Consider the following 12,107-nt stretch of genomic DNA (forward strand, 5'->3'; position numbering starts at 1 on the left):
CCACTGGTTCAGAACTTCTTTGGTCTACCCCTTTTTTTTTTGTTTTTATTTTTGTGTTGTGACTGTTGCTTGGGGGTTTCTTCTCCTTTTTTCCTGCATTTGACTTTCCATATACATAAATGAAGTGGTGGTGAGTGTTGAGGATTATATGGTGGCTTGAAAACTCTTTTACTTGTGGTACTTATTTTATCTATTCAAAAGGAAGAAATAACAAGTCAGTCATGCTGGGAGTGAAATCCCAAGTGTTACACAACACCTAAACCTTCCAAATTATCCTACTTGCCAGAAAATACCATCTATATGTAAAATAGTGGAAACCAGCCTTTATCACTCAGCGAGCATCGTGGCAGCATGCTGAGTTTCATACAGAACAGCTTTATTTTTACTATGAAATTCTAGTGCTCCCTTAGTTGTGCTCTGCATTATGTGTAAGAGACAGTCAGATGGTCTTGAAGAAACCATATACATCACCTCCCGAGCCCTGTACTGAGTATTCCTGGTCCATAGCTTGTTTAGCCTACAGGCAAATTTGCAGCATGGCACACTGCATTACGTTTGAACATATAGGCATATGTACCAGTTTTGTGGATGCAGAGGGTGCCTGAACATCCCTAATATTGAGCAATCGCCTTTGCTTTAGCTATAGAAAGGTAATTTCTGTTGAGTTCATCCCTCTCCATTCAACTGGAAAAGTTAATTCCTATGCATGTAGGAGGGCCGTCGAGAGGGGGGGGGGGGGCAAAATTCCCCTGGCCTCCAAGGGGGGCCCTGCGCCAGGGTCTCTCTCTCTCCTGCTCCTGATGAGACCCAAGTGATCACATCCCGACTGGAGCAGGAGAGAGAAACTCCGGCGCTGGGCCCCCCTTGGAGGCTAGGGAGGACCCGGAGCTTCCTTCAGCGATGCTCTTCTGCCCATTGCTGAGTGGCTGCTTTTCCTCTCAGGCACACATGTTCGGGGGCAGCGATCAGGGGGTGGCAGCGGGCCATGATTTGGAGGGGGGAGCAGCAGCGGCCCTGCCCCGGTTCAGTCTGTCGGCAGCCCTGCACATAGGGCTAGTCTAAATGGACCCTGAGCTCACAACTGTGACCTAGAATTATCTTGAGATCAGCACCTTGGACAGCCATTTGTAGAGTCCATATCCCAGCAGATGGTGCAGGACAGGAAAAACTGTAGCTCCTTCCTGGTACAGCAGGACAATGGACATTGGAGTTGTCACATGACTCCATGTCAAGGAGAATAGGTCATTCCAATCCTGGTTCTACAATGTTGAATGCATGTATTTGTAGTTCTATGATTTTTCTCTGGAAACTCAATGGAACAGTCAAATCTGCAAGTGCCTGCGTGCAATAGGATTAAATCAGGGCAAGATTAGCCTGGTCCTTATGGCACGAAATCAGGTAGGAATAAGGGAGACATGGATATGACTCTTCAGCTCTGTGCTGGTAATTGTATTTAAAAAAAAGAAATAAGAGGAAAAATATAGGAAAATGTTTTACTACACCAAAAGTACCAATACATTTAAAGGGCAACAAGCACAATATTGTGAGAGGAATTTTCCAGGTCATCCAAAATGAACCTTTTATTTAGATTCATCTGCCAAATAGCTTTAACTCTTGCTCATCTGGTTAACCTGTTGATTCTATAATACATATTTTTCTTGGTTTCATACCCTACAAGTCATTAGGTCCTGTTCCATCACATATCACTTCTCATCCTTCATTTACCCACCTACAGATCAGTGACTGCAGTAGCCTCCAATAGCTGAGCTGCCAGAATCCAGCACGCTATTTTCACAAATGAAGTCATGCTCAGCAGGTTGGGATTTCTATTTCCCTCTGCCTTTCTCCTAGACTACACACATTTTCTATTGCCATGCTATGATTTTCAGGGTTACCAGAGGGCTTCAAATGGCAGAGCCAAGCCTAGTAGTACAACATAACAATTATGGACTATTATTTCCAATTCCTTTAAGCAAAGCTGAGCTACAAGTTCATGAACAGAAGGGGGGCAAACTCTATATTGGTTCAATTGCTTCTTGATGTGCAGAGGTCATTCGGTAACCCTTATGTTTCTGTCCTGTAACTGTTCTTGGCAATTGCAATTCACACCTTGTGTTGAGTTTTGTCTCCCACCCACTTGCATTGCTGGTTACAGGCCCACTAAGGCAGGATCTTTAGCTTCTATGCCCATGCTCTAAATGGAGCAGCACAGCAGTGGTCCTGTCAGTTGGAACACTGCCATCTGCTGGAAGGGAGAGAGAAAAACAAGAATAACTGAAAGGATGGTGGAGAAAGAGAAAAGCATGTAAAAAGAAGATAATGTGAGAGAGGGAGAAGAGATAGAAATGCAACACAATCATTTTTTAGCAACTTTTTTTTGTAACTTAACCTTTACTTTTCCAGATTCTACCCCAACATTTTGTTATAATTGTTCCTCTTGAAAATTGTTCTGAAATGCCATGTTTGAATCTATGGGGGGTAATATGCGTATACCAGCACTAAATATCCAGGCTCTGGCCAAACCCAGAATACAGTTGGCCAGGTGAGAGATCAGGTTAGCTCCTTCAGACCCCCCCCCCCCCCATTCAGAGAATTACCCCCTTCTGTCTCCCCCACATGATCTTACCCAACTGCTCCCCCCATAAGCAGCCCCTATCCTGGACCCCCTACTGCCCTGTAGCCTCCCCCAGACATACCTTAGGGTCCCTGGTAGTCTAGTGGGTAGTTGGGACAGGAGCAAACCCTATTTGGTCCTGCCCGTGTTGGCTCTGAGTTCAAAATGGCTGCCATTATCAATAACAGCAATCTTGTGGTACTCCCAGCATAGACATGTTCAAGTGGTGAGTGCTCATGCTCCAACTACCCAATAGACCACCAAGGACCCTAAAGTAGGCCTGAGAGGCCCTACAAGGGGTAGGGAGGTCCAGGACAGGAGCTGCTCATGAAGGGGGGGTTGGGGGAGGGTAAGATCATGGGGGGTTCAGGAGGGAAAATACTCTTGTCACAGGAGTGTGGGGGAGGGACTCTTTGGGGAGGGGGTTTGGGAGCATGATCAGCCAAATATTTAAGCCAATATTCAGACTGCTGTCTAGTTAGCAAACTGGGAAAAGTTAGGACAACCTCTTTGCTGTCCTACATTTGCCCAGTTAGCTGATTAGAAGGTTGAATATCGCCACTGCCTGGTAAGTTACCAGCTCTGCCCTGACTCTGCCCCCGTTTCTTCCCTGGATATCTCCAATGCTAACTGGACAGTGCTGAGGCAATCATAGACAATATTCAGCGACACTATCTGTTTAAATGCCACAGAATATTGGCAAAAGGCCAGCTCAGCAGGGTTTAACCAGGCAGGAGCCTGTCTTGCCTAGTTACACCTTTTAAATATAAAACACAAAAACACATCTCTCTCTTTCTGTCTAGATAAAGGGAGAGGGAACTACATCTATCTATCTATCTATCTATCTATCTATCTATCTATCTATCTATCTATCTATCTATCTAAAGATAAAGAGAGAGAGAGAGAGGGAGGGAGGAAGGAAGGAAGGGAGGTATAGATAGATATTTGGGCTCATTCAATAAGGTTCTCTGATCAACTGTATTTAAACTATATTTATGAATATAATTTTAGTATGCTGTATTATAACTATGAATTGTATTTCAAAATGTTGTAAGCTGTTTTGGAGATCCTTTAGGACCAGGAAGGTGGGATATAAGCATAAAATTAGATTAAATATAATACACGCAGAACATGTACTGCCCAGTGCCCTTTCTTTGTAGGATGGCAAGTGCAGCTCTAGAATGCCACAGATCATCTCTCAAGTTGCTACTTGTCAGTGACTGAGACACACGGACAATTACGATTAACTAAAAAAACCTGAAACAGCCACACTAGGGGTTCTTATACAAAAAAAGCATTGATCAAATACAGTATTGCTGTTCAAGAAGATGGTTGTAGGCAGGCCACCACTCTGTTGAGGATCACCAGGTTTTAGGGGAGACCCTGCTTCTACACTAGAATACGCAGGCTCTTATTGGATTCAGAGATGACAGTAATTATGAGGAAACCTTTGATGTGAGGTCCTGGTCCATGAAGAAGATATGCTGAATTGCTAGCATTTTATTCAACGTCTTTGTTTATATTTCTTTTTTCTGTGCTCTTTGATCATCTGCTCCATATCTTCTCATCCTTTGTGATGTCTCAACCTGTGCTATTTCTAGCTTCTCTTGATTTGATATATTTATGTCACCTTGTTTGATCCATCCTTCTCTTCTTTACATGTCTTCTCCATTGCCTTCTTTCATCTAAGGGTTTTTGCTTTCATACATTCCTCTGCTGTTCTCTCACGACTCAAGCTCTTACGGCTTGTTGTGGTTGACCTTAGCTCATCCTTGACTGTTCCTCTGCTTCATGTATTAGATTGACACATCTCTTGATTATAAGCAATAAATAAATGCATCTTAAAATGAAATGACAAATGAGATGTAGGCTTTATTCTGACTTAATTTGTTTCTGAAGTATTACAACTGTAAGGTGCAGTGGGATTCTATTTGAATAAAAGCGATATACTACATAAATACAAAATTGTTATTTATATTGTTGAAACCGGAAAGGAGATATTATCCTATAAAGAGATGAACTAAGTTTCTCCTAAACTGAAAAACAACATAATGCCAACATTTACTGTTCTAAAGCTACTGAGAGTTTCAACTAGCTTACTCTTCATGAGGTCTAACGCAGTAGTGTCATAGTGACAGAGACTACAGAAAATTTGCTTCTGTGATTGGTCTTCCCTTAAAATACTGATCTTGAAAGCTAAGAAAAAATCATGAAAAGCAAACCAGTGGACAGGGGAACTACCCCCGTATGAGGAAAGGCTGAAGAGGTTAAAGCTAATCAGCTTGGAAAAGAGATGGATGAGAGGGGGTATGATTGAGGTCTACAACATCTTGAGTGGAGTGGAACAGGTGAGGTGAATCGGTTTTTCTGCCATTCAAAAAGTACAAAGACCAGGGGACACTCAATGAAATGACATAGAAATAATTTTAAAACAAATAGGAGTTAATATTTTTTCACTAAAATAATAGTTAAGCTCTGGAACTCATTACCAGAGGATGTGGTTTAAAACACATTTGGACAAGCTCCTGAAGAAAAAGGCCATAGCCTGCTACTGAGATGGACATGGGGGAAGCCACTGCTTGCCCTGGGATTGGTAACGTGGAATGGTGCTACTGATTGTCTTCCTGTCATGTACTTGTGACCTGGATTGGCCACTGTTGGAAGCAGGATACTGGGCTGGATGGACCATTGGTCTAACCCAGTATGGCTGTTCTTATATTCTTATGTCCTTATGTTCCTTTGAGGATCAAGGACATAATTCCTGTGATTGACTACAGAAGGGGGACGATACTAATTGGTGGTTAAGATATATGTGCAATATATACTTGTGTGTCAAAAACGGAACTTTTTCACATCAGCATAAACATGCTCCAGCAGGAGCTGTAACCAGTAGAAGAATGTAGGCTGAGGCTACTTCTTGTGGGGTAGTGAAGGTTGGGTTAGTCTAGTTTCAGTCTTGCTTAAGTGGGTAGTTCCTGGAGAGTTCACCTTCTCTGATTAACTTGTTTCTCAATTATTCTTAGGAATGTATATTTGTTAACATGCATTTTAGTTTGTTTGGGCACCTAAAAGGTTTTAGTTCACACAAACTGATCGCACACAAATATACCTTCAAATTAATGCATGTACAATTGGTTTACAAACATAAAAAAAGTTCTAGTGTTCATGTAACATGTGCATTAAAAACAAATGTGTGAAATTAACCCCAAAAAACCTCCTCGGAAAATTAGGAATATTTCAGAAAATACAAAATACCCCCTACATTTCTTTCTGACTGTGCACATGCCCAGTTTTACCTCTGCAGGTGATAAATATTTTGCACGTTGTAATGAAGACCAGTCAACAATAACATTGCTAAAACCAAGAAAACCTTTTAAGCAGAACAAAGAAACACAGACATTGTTTTTAAAATGGAAATTACTAGGGGGCCCTTTTACTAAGCAGTGCTCAACAGTGGCCAGTGCTATCCCTAGTGTGAGTCTTTCCTGCGCGCTGAGGCCACTTTTAGTGTGGTGGAAAATTGGCCCCATTTTCTATTTTTTCTATTAATGGCCACGTGCTAATTTCCCCATTAGCGCGTGGCCATTAACATATTAGCAATATTAGCAGTAAGGGCTCACGTGCTAATAGGTTAGCACATGACGATGTAGCTGCGCTAACTGATTAGCTCACAACATGCCTACCCTACACCCCATACATGCCCCCAGCACATGCCAATCCCAAACCTACCACGAGATACCTGAGCACGCCCCGCGCTAGTGCTTTTTAACCTGCGGTAAGCACATTTTTGTGTTTACTGCAGATTAGTACGAGGACCCTTAGTTTTTTTTTATTCTTAAATTTGGAACATTGGATTTTGGATGGGAAAGTGTTGCCTACCCTGATTAGTTACTATCATACCACAGCAGATCTGCTTAAAATAAATAAAAGAATATGACCTAAGGATGCTATAAGGCAGGGGTTCCCAAACCTTTTCGGTTCATGGCACCCCCCCCCCCCCTAGCCACATGGGTCTCCGCGGCACCCTCCCAGCCACATGGGTCTCCATACTCCCTTCTGGCCTGGCCACGTGGGTCTCTACACCCTCCTGGCCACATGGGTCTCCACACCCCTCCCGCCACATAGGTGTCCACTACCCCCTGTCACATAGGTCTCCCTTTTCCTTTCCCTGCAGCCCTCTCCTCTCACACCAGTACACCTTCCCCAAATCCAGCATGGCTCCTACCTTCCTTCCTGCAGGTCCAGGATCCCCCCCCCCCCACCACATAGGTCTCCCTTTCCCTTTCCCTGCAGCCCCCTCCTCTCACACCAGCACACCTTCCCCAAATCTAGCTTCGTTCCTACCTTCCTTCCTGCAGGTTCAGGATCGCTGCTGCTTCCTTTTCCTTCCCCCGCCACAGCTGCAGTGCTTGCAGCTTACATTTTCGGGCCATCCTCAATTCACACAGGCACTCCAGTGCCTTCCCAGTCTGTTGCGTCCAGCTCTCTCTGATGCAGCTTCCTGTTGCAAGGGCCGGATGCGACAGAGGGAAGTCCCTGCAGTGCCTGTGTAAATTGCGGATACCCGAAAATGTAAGCTGCAAGCACTGCAGTGGCGGCAGGGGAAGAAGCAGGAAGCAGCAGATGCCAGACCTGAGGGAGGAGAAAGTAGGGAGCGATGCTCCGAAGAACCTCCGAGAGTTTGCTGCGGCGCACAGTTTGGGAACCGCTGCTATAAGGTTTGTTTTTTTAAAAAAATCAACAATCCTTGTTAGAGCCTTTTCTTTTCAAATAATCCAGCTTTGTAAACATTTAGAGGGGAAGTTATCAATGTGGGCTACTGTTAAATTGGATTAAAATGGCATAAAATGGGAACCTGTGCTAAAAGAGTACAACTTGTAGTAAAATAACATGTCTTAACAGTAGACCATGTTGATAACTTCCCCCACAGGGAAAATAACATGGAATTTTAGCACAAATCCCACTTTATACAATGAGACCTTGCAGGGCCGTGCCAAGGGTCTCTGGTGCCCCCCTGCAGACTATCAGTTGGCGCCCCCCCCCCCCCCCCCCCACCAGTTTGGCACAAGATGCAAAGGAAATAGGAGCTGAAAGATGGAGTGCAGATCTTTTCAAGAAGGCATACCGTAATCATCCATCTTAAACACTAAATAATAACACTACACAGGATCTATCCCTCCCCATCTTCAAATCCTTGCTTAAAGCCCACCTCTTCAATGTTGCTTTCGGCACCTAACCATTGGACTAACCAGGAAACCCAGATTGCCCCAATTTGATTGACTGCATTCTTGTCCCTTAAGATTGTAAGCTCCTTTGAGCAGGGACTGTCCTTCTTTGTTAACTTGTACAGCGCTGCATAACCATAGTAGCGCTTTAGAAATGTTAAATAGTAGTAGTACTATACAAAACCGAAAGCCTATCACATGATTGATTACCCTCCTTGCTACCTATATTTAAGCACTACCACTTCAAACCTCATGTCGAATAGAATCTCTCTATAGCAGATGACTACTGCTTATCATTTAAAATCCATTTTATTACTCATCAGCTTATCTTCCTTGTTCCTTTCCTCCTGCCTTGGTCTCCTCTCCTCCTCCCCCCCCCCCCCCCCCCAGAAATTTCCTCCTTGTTTTTCCAATCTTTCTCTTTGCCTTTCTGTTCCATCAGTTCTTATTTTCCTTTCCTGCCCTTACTCTCCCCTCCTTCATTCCTCCCTGATTCTAGCTTGTTCTCCACCCCCCCCCCCCCCCCACAGAAATTTCCTTGCCTGCCTTGTCTTTCTTTTCTTCTTCCCCAGCTGGCCTGGTGGTTCCAGTTCCCCCACCCAACCTGCAGCCTCAAATGTACTTAAAGTAGGCCCACCACGCCACGCCAGCCAGCAGCCATTATAATGAAAAGTACAACAACAAGGGCAGGCAAAACCTTACCAATGATGTCCAGTCCACGCCACTGCCACAGAACAGCAGCGGATCCAAGCAGCGCGGTGCCGGCTCGCCTATCCTCTCTCCTGTAGGGCAGCACTAACGTGGCGTCGGCACTCGGCTCAGCAACACCCCTCCCCCCATAGGCGGTCGGTGGCCCAACTGTTTGGGGAGGCTAAAGGGGCGGGGTTAGGGGTGGGGCTGGGGTGGAGCTTAAATCCATAATTGTCTGATCACACACAGAAAAAAATAAATAAATGTCACAATTAATACCTTTTATTAAATTTAGATATTAGTTATGTATCATATGTCAAAGAATAAAGTGGTTGCTCAAAGCATATAATAACCACAATCGCTCAACTGCAAAACACTATGCACAACTTTGTGCAAAAACACACTCTGAACCTTACTGTACCATAAATATTACACTGGGCAGAAACTAATACACCAATATACCACCCATACGGAAAATGCAGACCGTCAACAATATTGAAACAAGGGATCATAATATCACAATTCTCATGTAGAGCCACAAAACATCCTAATTCATGTTTAATGTGGGATAAAATGTCATAAATAAGTAAATAAACTTTTAATGTTGAACACCTAATTCTCAAAGTGGACATATTCCAAACACTATAATGAAAATAAAATGATCTTTTCTACCTTTGTTGTCTGGTGACTTTGTTTTTCTGATTGTGCTGGCCCAGTATCCGATTCTGCTGCTATCTGTCCTCTTAACTCCGTTTCCAGGGCTTCCTTATTTGTTTACTTTCCGCCTTTCTTCTTCATTTCTTGTCCTCTGCAAACTTGACTGTCCAGTGGATCCAGCTTTTGCCTATTTTCTTCATCCATGTGCAGTTTTTCTACTCTCTTCCTTTTCCATCATCTCATCTCCTTCCTCACTCCACCCTCCCCTCCATCCACCCATGTCCAGCAACTCTCTTCTCCCCTGCCCTCTCCTCTCCCCTTCATCCACCATGTGCAGCAACCCTCCTCTCCCCTCCATCCACCCATGTCCAGCAACCCTCCTCTCCCCTGCCCTCTCCTCTCCCCTTCATCCACCATGTGCAGCAACCCTCCTCTCCCCATGTCCAGCAACCCTCCTCTCCCATGTCCAGCAACCCTCCTCTCCCCTGCCCTCTCCCCTTCTTCCACCATGTGCAGCAACCCTCCTCTCCCCTTCCCTCCATCTACCCATGTCCAGCAACCCTCCTCTCCCCTGCCCTCTCCTTTCCCCTTCATCCACCATGTGCAGCAACCCTCCTCTCCCCTTCCCTCCATCTACCCATGTCCAGCAACCCTCCTCTCCCCTGCTCTCTCCTCTCCCCTTCATCCACCATGTGCAGCAACCCTCCTCTCCCCATGTCCAGCAACCCTCCTCTCCCATGTCCAGCAACCCTCCTCTCCCCTGCCCTCTCCTTTCCCCTTCATCCACCATGTGCAGCAACCCTCCTCTCCCATGCCCAGCAACCCTCCTCTCCCCTGCCCTCTCCTTTCCCCTTCATCCACCATGTGCAGCAACCCTCCTCTCCCCTTCCCTCCATCTACCCATGTCCAGCAACCCTCCTTTCCCCTGCCCTCTCCTCTCCCCTTCTTCCACCATGTGCAGCAACCCTCCTCTCCTCTCCCGTCTGCCCTTGTTTCCTTCCTGCACCCACCCCCCCCACCCCACACGCCGTCGTACCTTTAAATATTATATTTTTGCTGAAGTCGCGGGCAGCACCGGCATTGAAGGCATCAGCAGGCTCATCGCGCTTCCAGCAGCCTTCCCTCGCAAGTCGGATGATGGCTCCGCCCTCATAGAAACAGGAAATACGTCAGAAGGGGGCGGAGCCATCATCCGACTTGCGAGGGAAGGCTGCTGGAAGCGCGATGAGCCTGCTGATGCCTTCAATGCCGGTGCTGCCCGCGACTTCAGCAAAAATATAATATTTAAAGGTACGGAGGGCGGCGGGGGGGGCGGGGCAGTGGCGGGCTAGCCTCCCCAAGCCTCTTATACGGGGCGCCTATGCCCCCCCCCCAAAGTCCTCCAGAGTTGGACTGCCTGCGAGGCTCCAAGCGCAAGCGTTGAAGAGCTGGGGGGCGGTGCTAACAGTCACCAATGGAATGAGGCAGCGCTGCGCACGGGAACGGGAAGGCAGCAACCAGAGCCAGCAGCGGCGCATGTGCATATAGGCGCCAACGCGACTACGCGAGAGAGGTGAGGTTTACATTTATATTTTTTAATTGACTCGGCCGGCGGCGGCGCCCCTGAAAGGCAGGCGCCCCCCTGCCATGCTTACCCTGCTGAGTGGGTTAGTACGGCCCTGCCCCCAAAGTCCTCCAGAGTTGGACTGCCTGCGAGGCTCCAAGCGCAAGCGTTGAAGAGCTGGGGGGCGGTGCTAACAGTCACCAATGGAACGAGGCAGCGCTGCGCACGGGAACGGGAAGGCAGCAACCAGAGCCAGCAGCGGCGCATGTGCATATAGGCGCCAACGCGACTACGCGAGAGAGGTGAGGTTTACATTTATATTTTTTAATTGACTCGGCCGGCGGCGGCGCCCCTGAAAGGCAGGCGCCCCCCTGCCATGCTTACCCTGCTGAGTGGGTTAGCACGGCCCTGAGACCTTGTTACTCATAACTGGGGTTAACTGTAAAACAACGGTAGCCCATGTTGATAACCTCCCTCAGGGCCCAATTAAGGGGAGAAGTTATCAACATGGGCTATCGTTAAGACAGGTTATTTTACAGTCTCTATGAATACTAAAATTATATGAGTTTATAATGCTTGGGATTCAGGCTTGTGACGAGGGTCCTGGCCAAGAGGCAAAAAACCAACAGAGAAGGATTCAAATTCTTCACCCTATTTTATAGTCCTGAGTCATTCCCTCCAAGACTTATCTCTGCCCCTTAATCTAACTACTGGCCAAAGGGATACTCTTTTCCTTTCTGGAATCTCATTTTCATACAGGCAGAGTCATAAATGGTCATACAATCCAGCAACTCATGATGTCACTGGATAAGCTCCTCACACAGCTTTCTGATTGGATCTTAAGAGTTACTGCAGGCATTGCTGCTGCAGGAATTTTTAAAGCTTTGCATAAAGTATAGTCCCTACCTATTCCCCACCCCATTCTGCATCTGGTAGCAAATGCGGGGTATTAGCATACTCTAATTCCTGCATTCACTGCTTAGAACAGCTTAGTAAACAGTAGGAACCTGTGTTTGTTTCATGTCTTTTTTAGCCCAAACCAGGGCCGCCGAGAAGGGGAGGCAGGGGGTACAAAATTCCCTGGGCCTTTCTGTGGTTAGAATCAAAGCAGTTTACATATTATATACAAGTACTTATTTTGTATCTGGGGCAATGGAGGATTAAGGGGTCCTTTTACTAAGGTGCGCTCAAAAATGGCCTGCGCTGGCGTAGACACATGAATCATATGCGCGTAGGTCCATTTTTCTGCACACCTGCAAAAAAGGGCTTTTTTGGCCAAAAACAGACATGCATTAAAATAAAAATCAGTGCGTGTCCATTTTGGGCCTGAGACCTTACCGCCACCCATTGACCTAGTGGTAAAATCTCACATGTTAAC

At 46.1% G+C, this 12,107-nt stretch overlaps 1 protein-coding gene across 1 annotated transcript in view; it reads right to left on the minus strand.

Annotated features, from left to right (window-relative positions):
* NPAS3 (neuronal PAS domain protein 3) overlaps window positions 1-12,107 on the minus strand; it is a 1,265,871-nt gene that overhangs the window by 488,411 nt on the left and 765,353 nt on the right. The gene's annotated exons all lie outside the window — the stretch shown is intronic.

This window comes from Microcaecilia unicolor, chromosome 9, assembly GCF_901765095.1.
Source record: "Microcaecilia unicolor chromosome 9, aMicUni1.1, whole genome shotgun sequence".
NCBI lineage: Eukaryota > Metazoa > Chordata > Amphibia > Gymnophiona > Siphonopidae > Microcaecilia > Microcaecilia unicolor.